The sequence below is a fragment of the Lontra canadensis genome, unplaced genomic scaffold (genome assembly GCF_010015895.1).
Source record: "Lontra canadensis isolate GAN:19392208 unplaced genomic scaffold, GSC_riverotter_1.0 scaffold174, whole genome shotgun sequence".
NCBI classification, from domain to species: Eukaryota; Metazoa; Chordata; class Mammalia; order Carnivora; family Mustelidae; genus Lontra; species Lontra canadensis.
In genome coordinates, this window is record NW_022631168.1 from 1,027,110 (window position 1) to 1,053,669 (window position 26,560).

Below are 26,560 nucleotides of genomic sequence, written 5' to 3' on the forward strand. Positions count from 1 at the left end.
TCCGGGGCGCCTGGGTGGCTCAGTGGGTTAAAGCCTCTGCCTTCGGCTCAGGTCATGATCCCAGGGTCCTGGGATCGAGCCCCGCATCGGGCTCTCTGCTCAGCAGGGAGCCTGCTTCCCTTCCTCTCTCTCTCCGCCTGCCTCTCTGCCTACTTGTGATCTCTGTCAAATAAATAAATAAAATCTTAAAAAAAAAACCCTCCCAAAAGAGAAGTCCTAGACGGGATGGCTTCATTTAAAGAAGAATTGACACCAATCCTTCCTAAACTCATTCAAATAATAGAAGAAGAGGAAATACTTCCTAATCCATTCTATGAGACCTTTCCTGAGCATTACCTTGATGTCAGAGCAAGACAAAGACATCACAAGAAAGCTAGAGCAATATCCCTTATGAATGTGGATCCAAAGATTCCTGACAGAAAACGCATCTGACAAAACTCAACACCTGTTTCGTGAATCTAATCTGGATTAGATTAATTAATCTGTTTCTTTTTGGCAACAGAAAGACACATAAGACCTTTATACTGGAAAGAAAGAAGTGGAACTATCTCTGTTTGCAGATGGTGTGATCATACATACAGAAAATCCTAAGGAATCCACAAAAAAATGTTAAAGGTAATAAAAATTCAGCAAAGTTCAGGATGTAAGATCGACATGCAAAATTAGTTGTATTTGTATCTACTAGCAAGGAACAATTTGAAATGATATTTGAAATTTGAAACATTTTTAAGAAAGTTCTATTTAAAATAGCAAACAGAGCAAAATACTTGGGAATGTGTTTAGCTGAGGAGGTACAAACTTGTCTGCTGAAAATGACAAAATATTGTTGAAAGAAATTAAAGATGATCTAATTAAATAAATAGCAGATTTGTTTATAATAACCAAGGGCTGGAAACTACCCAAATGCCCATCAACAGTAGAACAGATAAACCATAACGCAACAGATAGCTGACAAGAAGTTCAGTCACATGACATGTGAAATTGTCATTGCGGGATTAATGAAATGAATGGGGCAAGTCTATCAGACCATCCAAATCTGTTCTGATCCTGGCTGGGGTTTGGTGCCATCTAGTAGCAGGTATTGCTGTGGTATAAAGCACTGATGAAGGTTCTGGGTTCCATGGCTGGGACATCCAGGGCTGGGCCAGTTACTAGGGAATCCCTCAGTTAGCTAGGACTTGTTTTATTTACTTGATCTGGGGATATTGGGTTGGGAGAATACGGGGCAGACCCTCCCTCCATCTTGCTTCCTGAGACAAGGTTATATGCCTACCCTTCCGGACCCGCTGAAAGCAAAAACCTTAGCCTGCCTCTGTTTGACAGTGGAGGCTGGGCAGGGGAGGGGAGGCAATAACCAATCGGGTTATGTCTGATTTCCTGCTATTTCAGGGCTAACTATGTTATCAGGTTGTGTTTCCTGTTTATATTCTTGTGCTGCTATCATTTATTGGGGTACTATACTGCAGAGGCAATAATGAACTGGGTGTGTATAGCTACACGCCAGCTTGGCTGAATCCTTCTGAAGCCTTTTATTGTGAAAGTTGCACAAAATCAAACATCGCCATAACTTCAGAACGCCCCTTGTACCTTGTCCAAACTATGACTCTACTTCATTCCTAGAGATAACCACCACCCTTTTATGTTACTCTTTATTTTCTTTGTAGTTTTGCTACTATTTTAGTTATCTCTTATTTTGTAATCATTCTTCAGGGTTGTCTTTTTCTCCTCTTCCTCTTTTGCCTTTTAAAAAACCACCTATTGAGGTGTGATTGACATCTGAGAAGCTGTCCATACGTAATGTATACAACTCGATGAGTTTGGGGCTTAGTGTACTTGTGAAACCATCACCACATATTTACCCTAAAGACACAAAAGACTCCACTCCAAAGCTGCTAGAACTTGTACAGGAATTTAGTAAAGTGTCAGGATATAAAATCAATGCACAGAAATCAGTTGCATTTCTCTACACCAACAACAAGACAGAAGAAAGAGAAATTAAGGAGTCAATCCCATTTACAATTGCACCCCAAACTATAAGATACCTAGGAATAAACCTAACCAAAGAGGCTAAGAATCTGTACTCAGAAAACTATAAAGTACTCATGAAAGAAATTGAGGAAGACACAAAGAAATGGAAAAATGTTCCATGCTTCTGGATTGGAAGAACAAATATTGTGAAAATGTCTATGCTACATAAAGCAATCTACACATTTAATGCAATCCCTATCAAAATCCCACCCATTTTTTTTCAAAGAAATGGAACAAATAATCCTAAAATTTATATGGATCCAGAAAAGACCTCGAATAGCCAAAGGAATATTGAAAAAGAAAGCCAAAGTTGGTGGCATCACAATCCCGGACTTCAAGCTCTATTACAAAGCTGTTATCAAGACAGTATGGAACTGGCACAAAAACAGACACATCGATCAATGGAACAGAATAGAGAGCTCAGAAATAGACCCTCAACTCTATGGTCAACTAATCTTCGACAAAGCAGGAAAGAATGTCCAATGGAAAAAAGACAGCCTCTTCAATAAATGGTGTTGGGAAAATTGGATAGCCACATGCAGAAAAATGAAATCGGACCATTTCCTTACACCACACACGAAAATAGACTCAAAATGGATGAAGGACTTCAATGTGAGAAAGGAATCCATCAAAATCCTTGAGGAGAACACAGGCAGCAACCTCTTCGACCTCAACCGCAGCAACATCTTCCTAGGAACATCGCCAAAGGCAAGGGAAGCAAGGGCAAAAATGAACTATTGGGATTTTATCAAGATCAAAAGCTTTTGCACAGCAAAGAAAACAGTTAACAAAACCAAAAGACAACTGACAGAATGGGAGAAGATATTTGCAAACGACATATCAGATAAAGGGCTAGTGTCCAAAATCTAGAAAGAGCTTAGCAAATTCAACACCCAAAGAACAAATAATCCAATCAAGAAATGGGCAGAGGACATGAACAGACATTTCTGCAAAGAAGACATCCAGATGGCCAACAGACACGTGAAAAAGTGCTCCTCATCACTCAGCATCAGGGAAATACAAATCAAAACCACAATGAGATACCACCTCACACCAGTCAGAATGGCTAAAATTAACCTGTCAGGAAGTGACAGATGCTGGCGAGGATGTGGAGAAAGGGGAACCCTCCTACACTGTTGGTGGGAACGCAAGCTGGTGCAGCCACTCTGGAAAACAGCATGGAGGTTCCTCAAAAAGTTGAAAATAGAGCTACCCTAGACCCAGCAATTGCACTACTGGGTATCTACCCTAAGGATAGGATACAAATGTAGTGATCTGAAGGGGCACGTGCACCCGAATGTTTACAGCACAATGTCCACAATAGCCAAACTATGGAAAGAGCCTAGATGTCCATCAACAGATGAATGGATAAAGAAGATGTGGTGTATATATACCATGGAATACTACTCAGCCATCAAAAAGGACAAAATCTTGCCATTTGCAATGATGTGGATGGAACTAGAGGGTACTATGCTGAGCTAAATAAGTCAGTCAGCAAAAGACAATCATCATATGATCTTCCTGATATGAGGAATTTGAGAAGAAGGGTGGGGGGCCATGGGGGGCAGGGAGTGAAAAAATGAAACCAGATGGGACCAGGGAGGGAGACAGACCATAAGAGACTCTTAGTCTCAGGAAACAAACCGAGGGTTGCTGGAGTGGAGGGGTGTGGGAGGGATAGGGTGGCTGGGGGATGGACATTGGGGAGGGTATGTGCTATGGTGAGTGCTGTGAACTGTGTAAGCCTGGCGGTTCACACACCAGCACTCCTGGGGCTAATAATACATTATATGTTAAAAAAAAAAAAAAGAAACCATCACCACAATCTATGCCATAAAATTTTCTCCTGCCTTGATGATGATGATGTGTGTTGAGAATAGTTAACATAATATCTACCCTCTGAGCAAATTAAAAAAAAATATTTTATTCATTTATTTGACAGTGAGAGAGAGCGCAAGCAGAGGAGGAAGCAGGCTCCCTGTCGAGGAAGGGAGCCCGATGTGGGGCCCCACTCCAGGACCCCGGGACCATGACCTGAGCCGAAGGCAGATGTGCAACAACTGAGCCACCCAAGAGCACCCTAAGCAAATTAAAAAAAAAAAAGATTTTGTTATTTATTTGACAGAGAGATAGAGGCACAAGTAGGCAGAGTGAGAGGGAGAAACAACCTTCCTGCTGAGCAAGGAGCCCAACTCGGGACTCAATCCCAGGACCCCCAGATCATGAACTGAGCCGAAAGCAGACACTTCGCCTGCTGAGCCACCCAGGCATCCCCCTCTGAGCCAATTTTAGGCATACAATACAGTGTTGTTAGCTATAGGCGCTATGCCGTATAGATCTTGGTATTTATCTTACATAACTAAAACTTTCTATCCTTTAACCATTTTTTCTCCATTTTCGCCTCCCACTAGGCCCTGGCAAACACCATTCTACTCTCTGCTCCTATGAGTTTGACTATTTTAGATCAACATATGAAGTCATACAGTATCAGTCTTTCTGCACGTGGCTTATTTCCCTTAGCATCACGTCCTCCAGGTCCGCCTGTGTTGTTGCCCATGGCAAGATTTCCGCCTTTTTTAGGCTGAATGATATCCTATTGTTGTATAGACCGTATTCTCTTCATCCATTCATCTGTTGATGGACGTCAGGTTATTTCTGTTTCTTGGCTATTGTGAATATCGCTGCAGTGAGCCAGGGAGTGCGGATATCTCTTTGGGATCCTGGTTTCAATTCCTTTGGATAAATAACCATGAGTGGGATTCCTAGATCATATGGTGGTTCTATTTTTAATATTTTGAGGAATCTCATACTTTCCCCCATATTGACTGTACCAACTTACATTCTCACCAAATAACAGGCATCCTAACAGGTGTGAGGTGGTATCTCACCATGGTTTTGATTTGCATTTCCCCGATGATTAGTGACGTTGAGCACCTTTTCATGTACCTATTGGCCATCTGTATGTCTTCTTTGGAGAAATGTGTATTCAGGTCCTTTGCCAATTTTAAAGTTGGTTTAATTATTTGTTGTTGAGTTGTATGAGTTCCTTACATATTTTGGATATTAACCTTTTATCAGATACATGGTTTGCAAATATTTTCTCCCATTCTCTAGGTTGCCTTTTCATTTGGGTGATTATTTCCTTCCCTGTGCAGAAGTGTTTTAGTTTGATGTGGTCCCACTTGTCTATTTCTGCTTTTGTTGCCTGTGCTTTTGGTGTCACATCTAAAAAATTGTTGCCAAGACCAATGTCAAGGAGCATTCTCACTATGCTTTCTTCTCGTAGTTTTATGGTTTCAGGTTTTATGATTAAGTCTTTAATCCATTTTGAGTTGATTTTTGTGTATGGTGGGTCCAATAGGGGTCCAGTTTCATTCTTTTGATTGTAGCTCTCCAGTTCCCAATACCATTACAAACACTATTGTGTTTCTTGGCTTGGCACCTTCGTCAAAGATTAATCGACCATATATAAGTGAGTTTATTTCTGGACTATTCTGTTCCATTAATCTATGTGTTTATTTTTATGTCAGAATGATAGACTATTTTGATTCATGTAGCATTTTTTCTTTAATAAATGGTTTATTGATATTACATTAAAAAGAATGACAAAATTGTATTATCTATATTTCTAGACTGAATGGCCAACCCATAGAAGGCATCTTTGGAATAGAAAAAAGTTTTAAGAATTTGTTTTCCCATAGCCATAAAGCTGTCATGCTCAGTTTGGGTAACATTTCCCTCACCTCCAGACTCCGGTCACTGACAGGAGGAAACCAGTGTCAGCGTCAATATTTAGCAGCATTTCAAAAATGCATTTTTTTGGTCTTGAATAGAAAGTTAAACTATTCTTTTAGTGTAGTAATTTCATATGGTCTTATTACTTCTATACACCAGATATGATCCTTTCACATTTATGTAGGTAAGTCTCTCCCATTTTTTTTTGAAGACTCCAAAAGACTTTGAGGATTTTATTTATTTATTTTTTAAAGATTTTACTTAGTTATTTGACACACACACACACACACAGAGATCACAAGTAGGCAGAGAGGCAGGCAGAGAGAGAGGGGGAAGCAGGAGCCCTGCTGAGCAGAGAGCCTGATGTGGGGCTCAATCCCAGGACCCTGAGATCATGACCTGAGCTGAAGGCAGAGGCTTAACCCTCTGAGCCACCTAGGCACCCCTATTTTATTTTTATTTTTAAAACAGATTTTATTTATTCTTTTGAGATACAGAGAGCGAGCATGAGAGACCATGAGCTGGGTGACAGGGAGCAGTGGGAGAGAAGCAGACTCCCCACTGAGCAGGGAGCCCAACTCGGGGCTCGATCCTAGGACCCCGAGGCCACGAACCGAGTCAAAGGTAGATGCTTAACCAACTGAGCCACCCAGGAACCTTGAGGATTTTATTTTTTTCACAATGAAAGAAAAGAGCAGGGTCAACTCATGAGGGTCAGCCCAGCCAGGTAAGTAGACCTGCTGAACTCAGTTCCTGGTGCAGGAAGCAATCTGACACCCTCCCCTCGCTCTCAGCTCTTAGAAAGGGATCTGGGAGGGATAAAAGCAGTAAGGAAGGCACGTGCCAGAGAACTTGGGACAAGGCTTTCTGGCGCTGTGGTTCAGCAGCCTTTGGGGGGCAGGGGAACCAGAGGCCAACGCCGTCACATGTGAAAAGGCTGCTAAGACAGCAACAGGATGGTCAGAAATCAGCTAGGGTTTCGGTTAGATGCCCTTTGAAATCCTGCTTTCCTGTGAAGGGCTTGAGATGCGCAGAGGCATCTGAGACATGTGTAGGGGACCCTTTTTGTGAAAAAGGCAGAGAGAAGCCTCTTCAGGAAGGCTTTCTACTCATTCGTTTTCATGTCAGCTCACCATCTTGGCTAGGAAAGCCGCTGTGAGCTCTGCCCACTAGCTTCAAACTTGGACACCACACCAATACCACGCAGACAACCAAATGAATGACATTTTCCTGGTTCTGCTGCTGCTTTGGACTGAATAGGTGTGATCATGTTCGAGAAAAGTGTGTAAACATAGGCCCAGATTCTGTTAGTCTCCATCGCAGAAAATCGGCGAAGCGCTCCTTGGCTCTTGTATAATTCAGTGACTGGCTTTGCCGCGGCTTTGGGGTCATTATCCACCTGCTGGACTAATCATTCCCCCATGACGTCATCAATCCCACGAACAGCAGGTGGATTGAAGTCCCGGTTAACTAGGAGGTGAGTCCAACGTCAGCAGAGATGATCTTTGAGTGTCTCCAGCACTACGTTCAAAGTGATCACCATGCTAGATCCAGCTCACAGCTTTCGTCCAGGGCTTCAGCCTGGACTAATGTCGTAGGAAGACTGTCCAGCAGCCAGTGCGGCCAGGCCCGTTCTCCAGCTCTGGCATCATTAGGCGGGTGATCACATGACCTGGAACCACAAGACCTTTCTCCCTGTACTGCTTTGCCGTATCACCAACTTGGGTGATGCTGGCTTTGATGTTCCTGCACAAGAAGTGGCTGCTGGAGAGATGCTGGAAGCCAAGGGACAACCGCGCACAGGAGTTTGGAAGCCATTGCCTTTGCCAGGCAGGGAGGGGGTGGCCAAACAGGCAACCCTGACAGCAGCCTTGGAGAAGCTCCGGGAACTTTGTTGCTTCTGCCTCTGACACTCTTCCCTTGCCAGGGACTCCTGATTGCTATAGCTTTGTAATACAATTTAAAATCAGGAAGCCTGATATCTCCAGTTTTGTTCTTCTTGCTCAAGATTGCTTTGGCTATCGGGGCATCTGGGTGGCTCAGTGGATTAAAGCCTCTGCCTTCAGCCCAGGTCATGATCCCAGGGTCCTGGGATCGAGCCCCTATTCGGGCTCTCTGCTCGGCGGGGAACCTGCTTCTCCCTCTCCCTCTGCCTGCCTCTCTGCCTACTTGTGATCACTCTCTCTTCCTGTCAAATAAATAAATAAAATCTTTTAAATAAAAAAAAAGATTGCTTTGGCTATCTGGGGTCTTTTGTGGTTCCATATGTATTTTAGGAGTGTTTTTTCTAATTCTGTGAAAAATGCCATTGGAATTCTGATAGAGATTGTTTTGGGTACTGTGAATTTTAACAATATTAATTCTTCTAATCCATGAATATGGGTTATCTTTCCATTCAATTTCTTTCATTAATGTTTTATAGTTTTCACTGTACAGATCTTTCACCTTCTTAGTTAAATTTAATCCTAAATATTTTATTGTTTTGATATGATTGTAAGTGGGATCATTTACTTAATTTCTTTTTGAATAGTATATTGCTAGTGTATAGAAACGGCAGATTTTTTAGTGTTGATTTTATATCCTGCAACATCACTGAATGCATTTATTAGTTCTAACAGTTTTTGGTGAATTCTTTAGGGGATAATTTTACCATTTCCTTTATTATTTGGATGCCTTTTATTTCTTTTTCTTACCTAATTGCTCTGGACTTTCAGTAATATGTTGAATAGAAATGGTGGGGGTGTGAGGGGTGCCTGGGTAGCCCAGTCCGTTAAGTGTCTGATTTCAGCTCAGGGTCCTGGGATTGAACCCCACATTGGGCCTTGCACTCAGCAGGCAGCTACCTTCTCTTTCTCCCTCTCCCTCTGCCCCACCTCCTGCTTGTGTGTGCTCAATCTCTTTCAAATAAATAAATAAAATCTTTAAAAAATGGTAAGAGTGGGCACCTTTGTCTTTTTTTGTTTTGTTTTTTTTTCTGATCTTAGAGGAAATCTTTCAACCTTTCACCACTGAGCGTGATACTAACTGTGGGCTTGTCATAGATCACCTTCATTATGTTGAGGTATATTCCTATAACATAATTTGTTGAGTTTTTTTAAATCATGAAAGGTTGTTGAACTTTTTTCAAATGCTTTTTATGCATCTATGAGATTATCCTGATTTTAATCCTTCATTCTGTGGGTGTGGTGTATCACACTGATTGATTTGCAGATATTGAACTATCCTTGCATCTCAGGGAAATATCCCACTTGATCATGGTGTATGATCTTTCTAATGTGAATTCAGTTTGCTAGTATTTTGTTGAAGATTTTTGCATCTATGCTCATTTCTGATATTGGCCTGTAATTTTCTTTTTTTTTGTAGTGTTCTTACCTGGCTTTGGTGTCAGGAGAATGCTTACTTCCTAAAACAGTTTGGGATCATTCGTTCCTATTCAATTTTTGGAAGAGTTTAAGTAGGCTTGACATTAATATTTCAAATGTTTGGTAAAATTCACCAGTGAAACTATCTGGTTCAGGGCTTTTCTGTGTATGGGGGTTTTGATTACAGATTCAATCTCCTTACAAATTATTGATCTGTTCAGACTTTCTTTTTCTTTCTGATTCAGTATTGTTAGGTTGTGTGTTTCTAGGAATTTACCTGTTTCTTCTAGGTTATCCAATTTGTTGACATATAATTGTTCATAGTAGTCCCTTAATGATCCTTTGTATTTCTGTGATATTGGTTGTAATGTCCCCTCTTTCATTTCTGATTTTATTTTATTTTTTGAATCTTCTCTGTTTTTTTTCCCGAGTCTTAGCTAAATGTTTGTCGCTTTCATTTATCTTTTCAAAAAAACAGTTTTGTTGATCTTTTCTCTGTTTTTTTCTAGTCTTGGTTTCTTTTTTTTAAGATTTTATTTATTTATTTGAGAGAGAGTGAGTGACTGAGAGTGCACAAGCAGGGGGAGCGGCACAGGGAGAGAGGGAGAGGGAGAAGCAGGCTTCCCATGGAGCAGGACCCTGAGATCATGACCTGAGCAAAGGCAGATGCTTAACTGACTGGGCCACCCAGGTGCCCCTGGACTTAGTACTTTTTATAAGACCTTAAAGTATAGAGTTAGGTTGTTTATTTGAGATCTTTCCTTTTTCTTAAATGTATTTATTGCTAAAAGCCTCCTTCTTAGAACTGCTTTTGTTGCACCCAGTAAGTTCTTTTTAAGTTGTGTTTCCACTTTTGTGTGTATCAAGATTTTTAAAAAATATTTTATTTATTTATTTGACAGAGAGAGGCAGTGAGAGAGGGGATACAAGCCGGGGTAGTGGGAGAGTGAGAAGTGACTTTCTGCTGAGCAGGGAGCCTGATACAGGGCTTGATCTCAGGACCCTGGGATCATGATCTGAGCCAAAGGCAGTCGTTTAACCAACTGAGTCACCCAGGCACCCCTCAAGATATTTTTTTAAAGATTTATTTATTTGAGAGAGAGAGAGTGAGTGAGAGAGAGGGTGAGCATGAATGGGAGGGGCAGATGGAGAGGGAGAGTCTCAAGCAGATTCTGCACTGAGCATAGAGCCTGATGTGAGGCTTAATCCCACAACCATGAATCTACAACCTGAACCAAAACCAAGAGTTGGATGCTTAACTGACTCTACCATGCAGGTGCCCCTCAAGGTATTTAAAATTTTTTTATTTTTAAGTACTCTCTACACCAAATGTGGGGTTTGAACTTACAATTCCAAGATCAAGATTTGCATGCTGTGCTGACTGAGCCAGCCAGGCATCCTCTCAAGAGACTTTTTGATTTCTTCTTTGACCCATTGGTTGTTCAGGAGTGTGATCCTTAATTTCCAATATGAATATATAAATTTTCCAATTTTCTTCCTGTTACTGGTTTCTAGTTTTATACCATTGTGGTTGGAAAAGATATTGATATAATTTCAATCTTCTTAAATTTGCTAAGACTTATTTTGTATCTAACATGATCTGTCCTTGAGAATGTTCCATGTGTGCTTGTGAGGTATGTGTATTTTGCTGCTGTTGGATAGAATGTTCTGTATATTGTCTGTTAGGCCCATTTGGTCTGAAGTATAGTTCAAATCCCATGTTTCCTTACTGATTTTATATCTAGATGATTATCCATTGTTTAAAGTGGAGTACTGAGGAGTGCCTGGGTGTCTTGGTCAAGCATCCGACTCCTGATTCTCCTGATTTCTTAAGGTTGTGAGATTGGACCCACATGGGACTCCATGCTGGGTGTGGAGCCTGCTTACAATCTCTCTCTCTCCCTCTCCCTCTGCCCCTCCCTGACCCTGTGTTTTCTCTCTCTCTCTCTTAAAAAAAATTAAAGTGGAGTATTGAAATCTATTTTTGTATTTTGATTTCCTTCATTCTTTGTTTCTTCTTGTGGACTTGAGTTATTTTGTTCTAGCCTGGAAGTTTTCCATTAGTATTTCTTGTTAAGTTGGGCCCACTAGGAACAAATTCTCTCACTCTTTATCTGAGAATGTCTTTATTTTTTTTCAACTTGAAAATAAATATATTCACAATGCATAGAGTTACATTCCCTTTACCACCCACCCCCAACCTTGGGAGTGCCCCAGAAACTCAATGATTCTTTAAAATATCACAGTGTAGAAGTATCTGCAACACAAACACAGTATACTCCAAAAAGAAAGAAATTCTTGATCAAAATGTCCTCCAGATCTCCATATGGATGTGCTTCTTTTCTTGGAACATTCTTTTTCATTTTTCTTACTCTGGCCTCAAAGTTCTTTAAAGTATACCAATGTTCAAGGAAACTAAGAAGTGAATACATGTAAGAATGTCTTTATTTTAACTTTATTTTCAAGTCTAGTTTTTCTGGAAACAGAATTACTGGGTGACAGTTTTTTTCTTTCAACACTTTGAAAATGTCATATATTGCTTTCTGGCTTCCATTGAGTCTGATGACGTGTCAGCCACTAAGTGAATTGTTGTTCCCTTGTACATGACAAATTGCTTTTCTCTTGTTGCCTTCAAGATTTTTTTTGTCTGTAGCTTTGAACAGTTTGACTAGGGTGTATCTAGGTATGGGTCCCTGTCTGTCTGTCCTGTTTGGAGTTTGTTGAGCTTCCTGGTTCTGTAGATTAATATTTTTCATCAAATATGGGAATATTTCAGTCATTATTTTTTCTTCTTACTTCTTTAACTCTTTTCTTTCTGGGAGTCTCATTACACTTAAGTTATCACACTTGATGGCATCTCCCAGTACATGAAGCTATGTTAATTTTTCTTCAGTTTTTCTTTCTATTATTTGGATTTGGTACTTTCTATTGCTTTATCTTTGAGTTTGCTGATTCTTTCCTCTTCCATCTCATATCTGCTATTGAGCCCAGATGCCTAACAACTGAGCCACCCAGCTGCCCCATGTGGTGAAGTTTTCATGTTAGTTCTTTAATCTTTAAATTTAGGAATTCCCATTTGGTTATTTTATGTAGTTTCTGCTTCTTCATTGAAACTCAGTGTTTGATGAATTGTCATATTTTCCTCTAATCATTTGAACATAGTTTCCTATAATTCTTCGAACATATTTCTAATAGGTGCTTTGAAGCTTTTGAATACTAAATTGAATATCTAGATCTCTCAAAGTCAGATTCTCTTGACTGCTCTCACCTGTGGGTCAAACTTACCATTTTCTTTGTGTCAAGTTGTCAAGTGGTTCCTGAATAGCAGCACTGTGGCTTCTAGGTTTTGGCATTTCCATAGATTCAGCTGGTAAGGAAAAAATGAGCCCAAATGGATTCAGATAGTATGTTACTTACACAGTCAATAAAAGCAAGATCAGTGTAGTGTCAGATCATGTCTCTGGTCTCACAAGATGACACCAAACCAGAGGGACTGGATGACAGGTGACACAGGCAGTGGAACACTCTGCCATTGAGGAGTCATCTCTAAAATTACAGCCAAGCATGTTTGTAGACTTGTATAGAATTCTGAAGCTGTAAGCTGAGTGGAGACAAGGTAGAAAGTTCTGTGCCCAACTGCAACTGGGGAGATAGATGAAAAATGGCTTTGTTGAAGTGTCCCTTAAGATATGGGTCAGGGGCACCTGGGTGGCTCAGTGGCTTAAAGCCTCTGCCTTTGGCTCAGGTCATGATCCTGCTTCCCACCACCCCCCACCCCCGCCGGCCTGCCTCTCTGCCTACTTGTGAATTTTCTCTGTCAAATAAATAAACACAATCTTTAAAAACAAACAAACAAACAAACAAACAAACAGATAGGGATCAGAAAATGCCTCACAGAAGCTCCATACCAGCCTTTTCTCCCCTTGCTCCAGGAAAATCACAGGGTATTCTGCCAAGACAGAGGTCAGATGTAGTCAGTTCTTGCCTATGTATCCTATGTGGAGATGTGCAAATTCATCAGGGTGCCACACAAAATTACCACGCCCCTATGCTTTGCATGTTTGCTTTTGTTGTTGTTGGAAAAAGGGGCATTTTCTGAGTATTTGTTTTTTTGTTTTGTTTTGCTCTGTTTTAATAACTTTCCTGGACCTAAACTGTGGAATCTATCACTCCCACTACAATCTGTCTGTCTCATGGAGTACAGCTGCTGTTTTTTCTTTTCAGATTAGAAAAATTCTCATTTTTACTTATTTAAAAGATTTTTATTTATTTTTGTGACAGAGAGAGAGACAGAGAGAGTGCGAGCAAGTGCAACCACAAGCAGGGGGAGCTACAGTCAGAGGGAGAGTGAGAAGCAGGTTCCCCACTGAATGTGGAACCCAATGCAGGGCTGAATCCCAGGACCCTGGGAACATGACCTGAGCTGAAGGTAGTAGCTTAACCAACTGAGCCACCCAGGCGTCCCTTATTTTTATTTTTTAACCTGGCTTCCTACTGTCTGCATAACTTAGTGCTTTAGCCAGTGATTTTGGTAGAGATTGTGCTGAAACTTCTTGAGCCCAAAACTCTTCTCACTATTTGCAGATTGATCTGTGTGTGAGTTGGGAGTGTGGTGTCTCGATCAGATGGGGGCCCCCAAATGTGGGGTGATGATCAGATGGAAGCTGGTGGTGTGGAGGGTGAGTGCCCTGGACAAGAAGACTGCAGACTCCTGCTGCCCTTAGCTGAAGTTGTAACAGTTTGTTGTCTACCTTTGGTTACTTTCCAGAACACTGCAATGGTCAACAATAACTTGTCTAGTTTTGTATTTGACTCTTTTGTGGATAAAATTTGTCAACCTCTTTATCATACTGGGAATTCCACATATATCCCCTTTATTTTTGAAGGATATTTTTACTGGGTCTGTAGAATTCTGGTTTGGAAATTATTTTCTTTCAGCACTTTGTATGATTTTCTTGTTTTCTGGATTCTGCTGTTTCTGTGCAGAATTCAACTATTCATTTTAGTGTTCTTTTCCTTCTTTTTCCTCTGGCTATTAAGATTTTTTTCTCTTGGGGTGCCTGGGTGGCTCAGTGGGTTAAAGCCTCTGCCTTCAGCTCAGGTCATGATCTCAGGGTCCTGAGATTGAGCCCCACATCGGGCTCTCTGCTCAGCGGGGAGCCTGCTTCCCCCTCTCCCTCTGCCTGCCTCTCTGCCTGCTTGTGATCTCTCTCTGTCAAAATAAATAAATAAAATCTTTAAAAAAAGACTTTTTCTCTTTGTATTTATTTTAGCAATTAAGATTTTCTTTTTGTCTTTATATTTTAGCAGTCTTACTACAATGTGCCTAGATATCACATTCTTTGTATTTATCTTGCTTGAACTTTTCTTTTAAAAGATTTTGTCTATTTATTTGACAGAGAGAGAGAGAGATCACAAGTAGGCAGAGAGAGAGAGAGAGAGAGAGAGAGAGAGACAGAGAGGAGGAAGCAGGCTCCCTTCTGAGCAGAGAGCCCGATGCAGAACTTGATCCCAGGACCTGAGAGCATGACCTGAGCCGAAGGCAGAGGCTTAACCCACTGAGCCACCCAGGCGCCCTTGCTTGAACTTTTAAAAAAAGATTTTATTCATTTATTATAGAGAGAGAAGGCATGAGTCCGGGGGGAAGGGCAGAGGGAGAGGGAGAAGCAGACTTCTTCCTGAGCAAGGAGCCCAATGTGGGGCCGAATCCCAGGACCCTGGGATCATGACCTGAGCTGAAGGCAAACACTTAAGCGACTGAGCCACCCAGGCACCCCTAAACATTTTATTTTAAAGTAATCTCTACACATAATGTGGGATGTGAACTTATGACCCTGAGATCAAAAGTCACATGCTCCACATGCTGAGCCAGCCAAGCACTCCTATTTTTAGCTTGCTGAATATTTTTATCAGGAAGGGTGTTGGATTTTGTCAAATGCCTTTTCTGTGTTTATTGAGATCATCATGTGATTTCCATCCTCCATTCTATTACTATGTAGTAAATATGTGTTGAGCTGAAGACCAACTGAGTGTTTGAGGTCCCCTATTGTGAACTGAATTGTGACCCCTGAAAGATATGTTCAAGTTCTAACCCCTGGTACCTGTGGTATAACCTTATTTGGAAATAGGGTCTTTGCAGATGTAATCAAGTAAAGATGAGCTCATATTGGTGTTGGGGGGTGCCTAAATCCAATATGACTGATGTCATTAGAAGAAGAGGGACACCTGGGTGGCACAGCTGGTTGAGCTCTTGATTTCAGCTCAGGTCATGATCTTGGTGTCACGAGATTTAACCCCCACTTCAGGCTCTGCACACAGCAGTGAGTCTGCTTAGGATTCTCTCTCTCCCTCTGCCCCTTCCCTGCGTATGCTCTCTCTCTCTCAAATAAATAAACACATCTTTAAAAAAAGAGCTGAAGAGACATAGGCAGTGTCACAGAAAAAAGAATGTCATGTGAATATGGAAGCGAAGATTGAAGTGAGTCACCTATAAACCAGGGAATGTCAATGATTGCTGGTGACCAACAGAAACTGGGTGAGAGGCGTGAAACAGATTGTTTCCAAGAGCTTTCACAGTCAGCATGGCTGCCAACATCTTGATTTTAGACTTCCGGTCTTGTGAAATGTGAGAGAATCACTTTCTATTGTTTGAAGACAGTAAGTTTGTTGTACTTTGTAACGGCAGCCTTAGCAAAGTAGTATATCCCCCCAGTCTTCAATTTTGTCACTTCAGTTCCACTTGACCACTTAAAGTTCTGCTGATTTCTCTGCTCCCTAACAGCAACCCTCTGCCTCTATCTGCATTGAGAGCTGAAGTAATTCCCAGGGGAAAAGTGGTTGCAGATGGTCAGCGTAAATTTATTAGTCCTTCCAGGGCTTTCAGTTTTGTTTGTTGTGTTTTCAGGGCCTCTCTCCTTTAGCAGGTCTTTGTTTCCCAAGCACAGTGAGACTACAGAAAATGGCTACCACTGCTCAGCTTAGGTCTATAGCCTCTGACCCTGTGCAGCTTCAGAACTCTGCACATGTCTTGGCGGAGAGCACCTGTTGGTTTGAGGACCCTAAAGTCTTCAGTTTTGTCACTACAGCCCCACATAACTGTTAAAACCTCTCATGTTTTTTCTGAACCTTAGCAATAGCTTTCTATATGGGTTAAGTTCAGATTCAGCATCTATCCTTCAACTAGAGCCAACATGTTTCTTTAAACAAAAAGCAGCTGCAGTTCCTCAGCTCATGTCTAAAAGTTTCTCCCTGTCTTAAGTCTGTTCACGCAACTATAACAAAAACACCACAGACTGGGTGCCTTGTAAACAACACATGTATTTCTCACAGTTCTGGAGGCTGGAAGTCCAAGATCAAGTGCAGATTTCAGTGTCTGGTGAGGGCCCAGTTACTTGTTCATAGATCACCACCCTCTCCTTGTGTCCTCACCTGGCAGCCGGGACAAGGGTGCTCTCTGGGGTCCCTTTCATAAGGGCGCTAATCCCATGCATGAGGGCTCCACCCTCATGACCTAATCACCTCTCAGAGGCTTCACCTCCTAATGCTGTCACACTGAAAGTTAGGGTTCAATATGCGGGTTCTTGGAGGACACAGACATTCAGACCATAACATTCTACCCTGACTTGTCAAAATTCATGTCCTTCTTGCACACAAAATGCATTCATTGTATTGCAGGAGCCCCCAAAGTCTTAACCAGTCACAGCATGAACTTTGAAGTCTAAGGCCAAGTCTCACGTAGATATCACCTAACTCAGATGTGGATAAGACTCAAAGTATGAGCTGAGGCAAATTCCTCTCCATCTGTGAACCTGTGAAACATACATGTTGTGTGCTTCCAAAATACAATGGTGGGATAGGCATAGGATAGACATTCCCATTCCTAACGGGTTAAACAGGAAAGAAGAAAAGAGGGACAGGTCCTAAGTAAGTCCAAAATCTAATGGGGCAAATTCCAGTAGACCTTAAGCCTCAAGAATAATCTTCTTTGGCCCAATGCTCTGTCTTCTGGGTCCACTGGGGTGGCTATGCTGCCACATGGCTTGGTGGGATGGCCTGCAGCTGCTCTCTGCTGGGGCTCTGAAGCTCTCCTGGGCTGGGATTGCATACCTGATGCTGTGCTGTGTAACCTTGTCTTTTTCTTTTTAAAGATTTTATTTATTTATTGGACAGACAGAGATCACAAGTAGGCAGAGAAGCAGGCAGAGAGAGAAGGAAGCAGGCTCCCCGCTGAGCAGAGAGCCCGATGCAGGGCTTGATCCCGGAACCCTGGGATCATGACCTGAGCCGAAGGCAGAAGCTTTAACCCACTGAGCCACCCAGGCGCCCCGTAACCTTGTCTTTTAAAACCTGGGTGGAGACAGCCATGCCCTTCAAACCCCATGTACTCTGGGCTTGGGATGAGAGTGTCAGCTCTGATGATTTCTGAATCACCTTTGAGGTCATCCTTCCATTGTCTTAAAGAATAGTACCTGGCTTCTGTCGAGATAGCGAATCCATACTAATCTCCCAATCAAGTGGTCAGGTCACTTGGCCACATTCTTAGTGTTGTCATTTTTTTTGCAATATGGATAGGCCGAGGATTTTCCAAAACTTTAAGTTATGCTTTCTTTTTTGCTTAACAATTCTGTCTTCAAATCACTTCTTTTAAAGTTTTACTATAAGCAATCAGGAGGGGCCAAGCTGCACCCTCAACAATTTGCTTAGAAATTTCTTCAGCTAGAGGTGCCTGGGGGGGCTCAGTGGGTTAATCCTCTGGCTTCGGCTCAGGTCATGATCCCAGAGTCCTGGGATTGAGCCCTGCATCGGGCTCTCTGCTCAGCAGGGAGCCTGCTTCCCCCTCTCTCTCTGCCTGCCTCTCTGCCTACTTGTGACCTCTCTCTCTGTGTGTCAAATAAATAAATAAAATCTTAAAAAAAAGAAATTTCTTCAGCTAAACATCCAATTTCATGGCTTGTTAATTCTGTCTTCCACAAAACACTAGGACACAAACATGATTCAGCCAAGCTCTTTGCCACTTTTTAACAAGGATGGCCTTTCCTCCAGTGTCCAATAATGTGTTGCTCATTTCTCTCAGAGACCATATCAGAATGACCTTTATTATCTACATTCTACCAATATCCTGTTCGTGATTACATAGGCCATCTCTAAGAAGATTGTGGCTTTCTCTACAGTGCTCCAGAATTGTCGTTGGTGGTCTGTTCACATCAATATAGGCTTTTTCTAGTATGTACTTTGAAACTCTTCCAGCCTCTACCCATTACCCAGTTCCAAAGCTGCTTCCACATTTTGAGAGATTTGTTACAGGAGCACGTCTCAGTGCTAATTTCTGTCTTAGCCCATTCAGGCTGCTGTAACAAATGTCATAGTCCAGGTGATTTCTAATAGCAGGTATTTATTTCTCATAGTTTGGAGGCTGGGAATCCAAGATTGAAGTGCTGGCAGGTTTGGCATCTGGTGAGAGCCTGCTTCCTGGTTCACAGATGGCCATCTTCTTGCTGTGTCCTCACACAGTGGAGGGAATGAGGGAGCTCTGTATGATTGCATTTATAAGGGCAGTAATCCCATTCATGAGAGTTACCTTTCTGACTTGATGACCTCCCAAAGGCCCCACCTCCAAATATCATCACACTGGGAATTAGGTTTCAACATATAAATTTTGGGGTGGATACAAATGTTCTTTACATAGTACTCCCCTCTCTGGAATTTCAGCCCCTTAAGTTCTTATTGCTTCCGTAGTTCCATGCCCTTAAAAATAGGATTTTTATAATTTATCAGCTTTTCTTTTTCTTTCAAAAAAAGTTTATTTATTTATTTCAGATAAACAGAGAGTGAGTGAGAGAGAAACTGTGGGGGGTGAGGGGCAGAGGGAGAAGCAGACTCCCTGCTGAGCAGGGAGCCCCATGTGGGACCCGATCCCAGGACCCTGGGATCATGACCCAAGCCCAAGCACATGCTTAACCAACTGAGCCACCCAGGCGCCCTGAGAGTGTTGTTTTAATGATCTGATCTGTGTAATAAAGTACCCGAAATCATTCTACCTTGAAATAATGGTCATTGAGGGACCCCTGTGTGGCTCAGTCGGCTCCGTCTAGGAACTGTTCTCTCACTGAATTCCAGATACATTGATTTATCCATGCATTTATTCCACAAATAGTAACCGAATATCTGCTATTGCTGGTCACTAGGCCTGCAGTGAACAATCCAGGCAGACACTGCTGCTCATGGAGCTTACATTCCTGCGGGGGGGCCGGCAGTAAATAAGGTTAATAAATAGTGTGTTATATGGCAATGATTACGAAGGGAAAAAGAGCATGGAAGAGAGATAGGAGATGTGGATGGGGATTCGTTTTGGATATAATGGCCAGGGAAAACCTTGTTGAGAAGTAAGCATTTGAGGAAAAACTTGAAAGAAATGAAGGAGCAAGCTACATGGATATTTGGGTAATATATATATAAACATATCTATAATAAGTAAGGAGATTAAATCAACAATAAAAAATTCCCCATCGAAGGAAAATACATGATCAGATGGCTTCACTGGAGAATTCTACCGAACATTTAAAGGAGAATTAACATTGATCCTTCTCAAACTCAAAAAACAGAAGAGGAGGGAACAGGTAACTCATTTTGTGAGGCTAACAGTACCCTGATACCAAAGCCAAAAAAATATCACAAGAAAACTACAGATCAATATCCCTTATGAACATAGAGGCAAAAATCCTCAACACAATACTAGCAAACTGAATCCAGGAACAAATTAAAAAATTACACACAGGGGCACCTGGGTGGATCAATCAGTTAAGTGGCTGACTCTTGCTTTCAGCCCAGTTCATGATCTCAGGGTCCCGAAATAGAGCCCCCCATGGTGGGCGCCCTGCTCTCTGGCGAGCCTGCTCAAGGATTCTCCCTCTTCCTTGACTCTGCTCTCTCTCTCTCTCTTTCTCTAAAATAAACAAATAGGGTGTCTGGGTGGCTCAGTCACTTAAGCATCTGCCTTTGGCTCAGGCCATGATCCCAGAGTCCTGGGACTGAATCCCACATTGGGCTCCCTGCTCAGTGGAGAGTCTGCTTCTCCCTCTATGCCTCCCTCCTGCTGTGCTCTCCCTGTCTCATGCTCTCTCTCAAGCTCTCTTTCTCAAATAAATAAATAAAATCTTTTTAAAAATAATAAATCTTTAAAAAAAATTACACACAGAGTCACCAAATGAGATTTGTTCTAGGAATGCAAGGGTGGTTCCATATGTGAAATCTACCAGTGACTCAATAAAACAAAGGAAAAAAAACCCCAATCATCTCAACTGGTACAGATAAATTTTTTTTACAAAATCCAGCACGCTTTCATGATAAAAATATTTAAAAACCCTAAGAATATAAGGAAACTTCCTAGACATGATAAAGGGAATTTATGAAAAATCCAGAGCCAACATCATACTCAATGGTGAAAGACTGAAGACTTTCCCTCTAAGATCAGGAGAAAGGATGTCCACTTTCAAAACTGATTTTTGACATTGTACTAGAAGTTCCATCTAGAGCAGTCAGGCAAGAAAAAGAGATAAAAGACAATGGAAAGGAAAAATAAAACTACCTGTATTTGCAGAGGATATGATCCTATATATAGAAACCCCCAAGGAATCCACAAAACACTGCTAGAGCTAAAAAATGAATTATGCAAAGTTTCAGGTTACAAGATCAACATGCAAAAATCAGTAGTTTTTCTGTTCATCAGTAATGAGAACTCTGAATATGAAATCAAGACAATTCCACTTACAATAGTATCAAAAGAATAAAATACTTAGAAATGAATTTAACCAAAAAGGTGTAAGAATTAAACATGAAAACTACAAAACATTGCTGAAAGAAATTAAAGAAGACCTAAATAAATGGAAAGACATTCTATTTAGGTGTTTGATCCATTTTGAGTCAATTTTTGTATATGGAATTTGGTAAGGGTCCAACTTTATTCTTTTGCATGTGGATATCAGCTGTCCTAACACCATTTGTTGAAGAGACTATTCTTTCTCCACTGCAGATGGTGTTGGCACTTCCGTTAAAAATCAAATGGCCGTGGATGTATGGGTTTATTTCTGGACTCTCTGGATTGAAAGATTTAATTTTGTGAAGGTGGCAATACCACCCAAAGTGATCTAAAGATTCAAGGCAATACCCATAAAAATTCCAACTTTCTTTTTTTTTTTTTCAGAAATAGAAACATCAATCTTTATATTCATGTGGAATTGCAAGGGGGCATGATTAACCAAAAGAATTTTGAAAAAAAGGAACAAAGTTAGAGGACCAACACTTCTGGATTCCAAAACTTATTACAAAACTGCAGTAATCAAAACATCATGGTTCTGGTTTAAGGAAAGACATATAGACCAAAGGGATAGAATTGAGAGTGCAGATGGTGCCAAGATGAGCATCAGAAGCCTCACCTATATGCTTCAGTCTCATACAGCAAATGCTTTGCAAAAGGCAAGACATGGCAGACGCAGGCACAGCTCATTCTCCCCTAAATAGGAAAGAAAACAACCCAACGATCCAAATGCATTCAAGAGCCCTTTGTCCATTTCCTTATTTTGTTCTGAGCATCACATTCTAGTCCTTTCCATGGGAGATGCCACAAAGAAACTGGAAGAAATGAGCGGATAATAAAGTTGTTCAGATGGAGAAAAATACAGAATGGGTATTATCGACTATGTGGCTAACAGAGACCTGAGGTAAGGACAGAAAATGGAGTTGTAAAGGCTGGAAAAGCAAGAAAAAGTGGAACAGAAAGAAGACAAAGATGATAAGAAAATAATGAGAAGTGTGAAGATAAGGATGGCAATGACGATTATTTTGTTGAAAAAGGTTTTGTTTTTTTTTTTAAAGATTTTATTTATTTATTTGACAGACAGAGATCACAAGCAGGCAGAGAGGCAGGCGGGGGGGGGGAAGCAGGCTCCCTGCTGAGCAGAGAGCCCAATGGGGGGCTTGATCCCAGGACCCTGGGGTCATGACCTGAGCCGAAGGCAGGGGCTTAACCTACTGAGCCACCCAGGCGCCCCGAAAAAGGTGGTTTTAATAGAGACTTTTTTTCTCTAAAGAAGCTAACTCCCCCATTGCCAATTCCATATCTTTTAAAGTTAAAAAAGGAAATTCAAAGGAGTAAAACTTTCCAAAGAAGCAAAGGAACTGTACTCAGAAAATTATAGAACACTTATGAAAGAAATTGAGGAAGACACAAAGAAATGGAAAAACATTCTATACTCATGGATTGGAAGAACAAATATTGTTAAAGTGTCTATGCTACCTAGAGCAATCTTTTTTTTAAAGATTGTATTTATTTATTTGACAGAGATCACAAGTAGGCAGAGAGGCAGGCAGAGAGAGAGAGGAGGAAGCAGGCTCCCTGCTGAGCAGAGAGCCCGATGCAGGGCTCGATCCCAGGACCCCGGGACCATGACCTGAGCCGAAGGCAGAGGCTCTAACCCACTGAGCCACTCAGGCGCCCCTACCTAGAGCAATCTACACATTCAATACAATCCCTATCAAAATACCATCAACTTTTTTTCACAGAACTGGAACATTCCTAAAATTTGTATGGAATAAGAAAAGACCCCGCATACCAAAGGAATGTTGAAAAAGAAAACTGTAGCTGGTGACATCACAATGCCAGACTTCAAGCTCTATTACAAGCTGTAATCATCAAGACAGTATGGTACTGGCACAAAAGCAGACACACAGATCAATGGAACAGAATAGAGAGCCCAGAAATGGACCCTCAACTGTATGGTCAACCAATCTTTGACAAAGCAGGAAAGAATAGGGAATAGAAAAAAGACAGTCTCTTCAACAAATGGTGTTGGGAAAACTGGACAGACACACACAGAAGTATGAAACTGGACCACCTTCTTACACCACACACAAAATTAGACTCAGAGTGGATGAAAGACCTCAATGTGAGACAGAAATCCATCAATATTCTAGAGAAGAACACAGGCAGCAACCTCTTTGATCTTGGCCACAGCAACTTCTGGCTAGACACATCTCCAAAGGCAAAGGAAACAAAGGTAAGGGAAACAAAGGGAAAAAGGAACTACTGGGATTTCATCAAGATCAAAAGCTTTTGCACAGCAAAGGAAATCGTTGACAAAACCAAAGGACAATGGACAGAATGGGAGAAGATATTTGCAAATGACATATCAGATAAAGGGCTCATATCCAAAATCTATAAAGAATTTACCAAAGTGAACACCCAAGAATGGATAATCCAATCAAGAAGTGGGCAGAAGATATGAACAGACATTTATCCAAATGGCCAACAGACACATGAAAAAATGCTCAACATATCTCAGCATCAGGGAAATACAGATCAAAACTACAGTGAGATACCACCTCACACAAGTCAAAGTTGCTAAAACTAATCAGTCAGGGAATGACAGATGCTGGTGAGGATGCGAAGAAAGGGGAACCCCCTACACTGTTGGTGGGAATGCAAGCTGGTGCACCACTCTGGAAAACAGCATGGAGGTTCCTCAGACAGTTGAAAAGAGAGCTACTCTACAACCCAGCAATCATACTACTGGGTATTTACCCTAAAGATACAAATGTAGTGATGCGAAGGGGCACATGCACCCCAGTGTTTATAGCAGTAATGTCTACAATAGCCAAACTATGGAAAGAGCCCAGATCCAGATGTCCATCAACAGATGAATGGATAAAGAAGAAGTGGCATAAACACACACACACACACACACACACACACAATGGAATACTATGCAGCCATCAGAAAATTGAAATCTTGCCATTTGCAACAGTGTGGCTGGAACGAGAGGGTATTATGGTAAGCAAAATAAGTCAGTCAGAGAAAGACAATTGTCATATGATCTCACTGATACGTGGAATTGGAGATAAAAAGACAGAGGATCATAGGGGAGGAGAGGAAAAAAATGAAACAAGATGAAACCAGAGAGGGAGACAGACCATAAGAGATTCTTAATCTTTGGAAATGAGAGAAGCAGCCAATACAATCTGTTAAGACATAGAACAGGAATTGTCAAACTACAGCTTCATGGCCAAATCCAGCTCAGGGCTTGTTTTTTATTTTTATTTTTTATTTTATTATTTTTAAATTAACATATATTATTAGCCCCAGGGGTGCAGGTCTGTGAATCACCAGGCTTACACACTTCACAGCACTCACCATAGCACATGCCCTCCCCAGCGTCCGTCCCCCAGCCACCCTATCCCTATCCCCAGCCCCCAGCAGCCCTCAGTTTTCTTCTTGAGATTAAGAGTTTCTAATGGTTTGTCTCCCTCCCAGGTCCCACCTGGTTTCATTTCTTCCCTCCTTACTTCCCACAACCCCCTGCCCTATCTCTCAAATTCCTCATATCAGGGAGATCATATGATAATTGTCTTTCTCTGCCTGACTCATTTCAGTCAGCATAATACCCTCCAGTTCTATCCATGTCATTGGAAATGACAAGATTTCATTTCTTTTTTGATGGCTGCATAATATTTCAGGGCCTCTTTTTAAATAAGCCATGAGCGAAGGACTTGATGTGTGGACATGCAGTCAGCCTGCCGGTCCTGCGCGCTCAGCCAGGCTGACAGAAGGGCAGGTTTTGAAGGGCGCCGGGCATTACAGGAGGGGCAGGGTGGGCAGGAAGTCGGGAGTGAGCAGGCAGTGCGAGCAGCAGAGGACCAGACCACAAGGGCGCCTGCTCCGGCAGCGGCGCTAAGGAAACGCAGCAGGCGGGCAGTGGACCGTCATAAGCCCGCCGGGCACTGACTGGGTGCAGAGGGCACGTACGGGGTCTCTAGGGCTGCTTGGTGGGAGCCAATCACGAGCCAGGGGGCAGTACGGGGGGCGTGTTTGCGCAGGCGCTCTGGGTGTCCCGCCTTGCCGTGGGCACTAGGGGGTGAAAGTTGGTGAGCAACGCCCTCGTCCTTCCGGGCCTCGTGAGGAGTGAGGCAGGAGTTAAGATGGGGTCTGAGGCAGGCGGTGGAGGGGCCAGGAGTGCAGTGCATGAAGGGGCGGGCACTGCGGGCATTGCGGTGGGTGCGCTAGGTGGTCCTGGTGAGCTCCATGACCCTAGAGCCCCTGGTGGTGCAGGTGGTCCCCGTGACCCCGGTGACCCCAGCCACCGCGGAAGCCCGAGCAATCCCAGAAGTCCCGGCATTGAGGGAGAGGCAGGCGCCGCGTGTGCCAGCGCTCGTCAGATGGAGAAAGCCCCCGGCGCACCAGGGCATGATGGAGATGCAGCACCCGCGGCTGGAGGTCCCAGGAACCAGCCGCTTCAGTTGTATCCTCTCCATGGAGCCCCTGTGGGCTGGACGGCACGGGGAGGGGCTGAAGGTGGTTTGATGGGGGACACAGGCAAGCGGGCTTGAAAGGGGAGCAGGAACTCTGGACATCTGGAGGGTATTGGCTGGGGTTTGGCCCCTGCTGGCAGAGGATGGTGGTGGAGGTGGGGAAAACCAGCCTGGGGGGAATGCAGGGGTAGCGGCAGGGCCGTCGAGGGTGGCCGGTGTGTGCAGCGGGGGGAGGGGGTGGACAGCCTGAGGGTCAGCCTGGCCGGAAAAGAGGCCTCGTGGAGGAGGAGGCCTGCGGCAGAGGCGAAATGGATGCTATGGATGGTGCCTTAACCATAGCTCCCCAGCGTCCTCACTGTGCCTTTCCCATCGCCCATGGAGGCGGAGATTGCCTACCGGTTCCTGAATCCAAACGCTGAACTTCAAGGACCAGTTCGGAAGGAGCTCAGCGTAAACGGAAACATCCTGACTGTGTTAGTTTTACGGTGGTCCGGGGGAGGTTGGTGGCGAGTGGCTGGGGACAGTGCGAGTTCGGGAGGAGCTGTAATGGGAACAGGGAAGGGGTAAGTCTAAGGAAGGAGTGTGATGCTCCAGGATTGTTGCTGTGCGAAGGGACAGATGGGCGATGTACCCTTCCGCCCCCTCACCTGAATTTTATTTTGTTTTCCCTGTTAGCCTACTGACTGCTGAAGACCCTGGCCAACTCCAGATTTCCATCACCTCCTGTCTTGACCAGGTTTCCCTGGTGATTCGGACCATGCAGCGCATTGTGCCTCCCTTTTTCTCTAAGCCGCAGCAGGATAAAGGGGGCTGAACCGAACTGCGTGTCCCATCCTCGGGCAGCCCTGACTGGGCCACTGATTTCTGCAGTAGTTGCTCCTTTATTATTGGGGCCTAATCTTTTGCCTATTTTGGTCCTTGGGCGCTTGGGATCCAGGTGTTTTCTTTGGTAATTATATGTTCAATAAATTCACAAAATAAAACACCTGCTATTCTGTGTCTGAGTTTAATTTTAGCTTCTCCACCTCCTAAGATTGCCTTTGTTCTCATGTTGGAGGAGAGGTTCTGGAATTCAGAGATTCAAGTAATATAAGGCAATTGAAGACATTTAGGAAATGGGAGAAATTATTGTGTCC

General features: G+C 42.7%; 1 pseudogene; it reads right to left on the bottom strand.

The window, feature by feature from the left end:
• Positions 1-6,904: 6,904 nt before the first annotated feature.
• On the bottom strand, positions 6,905-25,427 carry LOC116860348 (annotated as a pseudogene).
• Between the last annotated feature and the right edge of the window lie 1,133 nt (positions 25,428-26,560).